General features: G+C 41.1%; 1 protein-coding gene across 1 annotated transcript in view; it reads right to left on the bottom strand.

The window, feature by feature from the left end:
- Window positions 1-2,629: 2,629 nt before the first annotated feature.
- The window catches only part of LOC101845785, a gene marked incomplete in the record, with an annotated part of 93,196 nt that continues 93,012 nt past the window's right edge, over window positions 2,630-2,813 (bottom strand). The window contains 1 exon segment of the mRNA XM_013084980.2: window positions 2,630-2,813.

Raw genomic sequence — 2,813 nt, 5'->3', positions numbered from 1 at the left:
GTGTGTGTGTGTGTGTGTGTGTGTGTGTGTGTGTGTGTATGTGTGAACGTGGTGAAACACAGAACCAATGCACCAGAATCTGGAAAATACAGACTCATCTCATCTCATCTCACGCTGTATTTTTGTGACAGATCATACGGATGGAGAAAGGCATGCCTGAGACGAGAGACCTTCGCATGGACCGGGTGAGGCTCTTCGTGGATGAGAACGGCGTCATTTACCGAGACCCACTAGTCGGCTAATGCTAGTGATGCTCACTCCTCAATGTGACGTCATCGCTGGACTAGCAAATTAAATGGTGTTCATACTTAACTACATTTGTATTATTATACTTTTCAATAGCTTTGATCTTGTCATTATACTTTTCAATAGCTTTGATCTTGTTTAATATCATTGCCAACATATTTCATAATATTTCATAATATCATGAACAGTATCCAGAAACATTGTGGACATTATGCCATTAGCCAAATTCTGTGATTACTGTACAGACAAATGTACTTTTATTTTGGGAAAATAAACCTCCTCATCTTTTTGTTTAGCCCACTTGTACTCTTTTCTAAGTTTTGTAAGTAATTAGAACCTCACAATACAGCTTATTTTAGATATCTCTTACAGCAAAGTTACCTTACGATCTCTTGTTTTTCTATTGCGTATTTTATGGTTAGTCTGTTTAGTTTTAGTAGAGGTTTCACGGCGCTCACAACTGCATAAGGTCATATGAGCGCCAAGGCGTGGATGTCAACAGAGAAGTCCTTACAGGGAATCAGACTTACTCTGCTCACCTCTCTAGCTTCACCAGCACAAAGTCTGCTTCGACTATCAAGGCACCCTGGAAATAACGGGTCACAAGAGTGACAAACATACAAAAGAAGTAGAGGAAAATGACGATAGTAAGGATTAGGAAAGAAAAAGCATCAATTCCCTGTTGCAGTTCAGGCACAATTATGAGCATGACATTGATGTATCAGCCCATTTACAATTACAAATTTACTGTGCAAAAGAACTTTGGGAATGGCCTTAAGACACTTCAGTCAGTTGCACCGCCCTGGGGGTAATAGTTAGTCTGTTTTTGTCTAGTCCAATATTTCTCTGACACCCCTCCGTTCTACCCATCTTTTCCTGGGAATGCCTTTTCATCTGTAACTGATCTTATCTCTCGTGGTGTGCTCTAAATTCGCTAGTGTGTGGTAGTAGTCTTGAGAATATCTATGTCTCATATAATTTTATTTGTTGTTTATCTAGGTACCAGTACCCCATAGTTAACCCTATAACATGATCAATGGAAAAGGATGTCAAAAAGTTGGTACCTTGAGAATGACACGCACAAAATTTTAGAAACAAAACATACAAAAAAAAAGCAAAAATAAAACAATATAAAACACAAAACAAGAAGCACTTTTACTCAAATTTTATTGTGAAAAAACATGAAAAAAGTTCCTGAATATATTGGATTTCACATCTGTCATTAGAGTCAACGTTAATAATCATTCTCACACATTCATACAGTGCAATTTGGTCATCGTACATTCCAATTCCAGTTTCCAGTGCAGAGTTTTCTACAGAATCATTTAATTGTGGTTCGATAAATAGAAAAGTGGGGGCTCTTGGGGCCTAAAGGTTTAGGTGTTCGTCTCTCGTTCGGAGGTCCTGGGTGCAAATCTGGGTAACGACGGGAAAATTTTCATTTCTGAAATTGTCTCCTTTCACCTGCTTTCTAACAATGTCCTGTCGTCTGCTTTCGTCTCTTCTTTCTGCCCCCACCCCCTCACCTCCTTTGCCCGCTCCTCTGGGCTTCTGACTCTTTCTGCAGCCTTTCTATTGCTACTCCGTGGCTCTTTCTTACTGCTGTCTTTCAGCCACACCCCTGATCTTCTGGTAGGAAAGATCTACACCTCTAGCCTTCTTGGACAAGGGCGAAAAATCTCGGAGGTCCCGTGTGCAAGCTGCGCACTTAACAGATCCCTTGGTGGTCTAAAATTGATAAGAGTAGGCTTCAGCCGCCACCCGAGCAAAATTTAAAAATTCCTATTTACTGAAAATGTTTAATGTGTCTGTGCGCCTGTATGACTTTATGCAGTTGCTAGCTCCGTAAAACACTTACCAAAACAAAACAAAAACCAGACGTAGGCCTACTACTTTTTTACACGCCATGTTACCGGTGACTGTGGTGTAGTGGTAAGGTGCTTCGCTGTTGCACGCAGTAGACCTGAGTTCCATTCCCAAGTGGGAAGAAATTTTTATCAAGTATCTCGGTATGTCCGCTGGGATGTTCATCCCTCTCATCCCAGGTTGGCCCCGACAGGCAGGTTGGAAGCCCGCCTCCTAAATGATCTAAATTGTGTTGATGGGGATGTAAAAACACCTCAACACTGTTGCTAAGTGCGGACGGCCCTCATGAGAGTCTGAAGATTTCCTTAATAAAACTCAACTTCCTCAGCTTAAACTAAACTATGATTTGCACACGCACACACACACACGCACAAACACACACACGCACACAAACACACACACAAAAATACACATACACACACACACAAACATACACAAAAACACATACACATACTCACACAAAAACAAAAAACACACACACACACACACACACACACACCCACACACACTTTCTCCATTTTTTCCTCATGTTGTTTTCATGTACACTCAAACTTCCATATCATCATACTTTCTCAGCCACTTATGCTGCACCATACTTCTGCGTGATGTTTGCCACACAGAGAGGCTACTCGTTCATCAGTACACAAGAAATGAGAGTATTTCAAGACACATAAATATATTCGTGCCCCCTCCTCCCCCCC

Source organism: Aplysia californica, unplaced genomic scaffold (assembly GCF_000002075.1).
Source record: "Aplysia californica isolate F4 #8 unplaced genomic scaffold, AplCal3.0 scaffold00333, whole genome shotgun sequence".
Taxonomy (NCBI): domain Eukaryota; kingdom Metazoa; phylum Mollusca; class Gastropoda; order Aplysiida; family Aplysiidae; genus Aplysia; species Aplysia californica.
The sequence above is the reverse complement of the archived record's forward strand: the minus strand, read 5'-3'. Positions and strand labels throughout refer to the sequence as shown.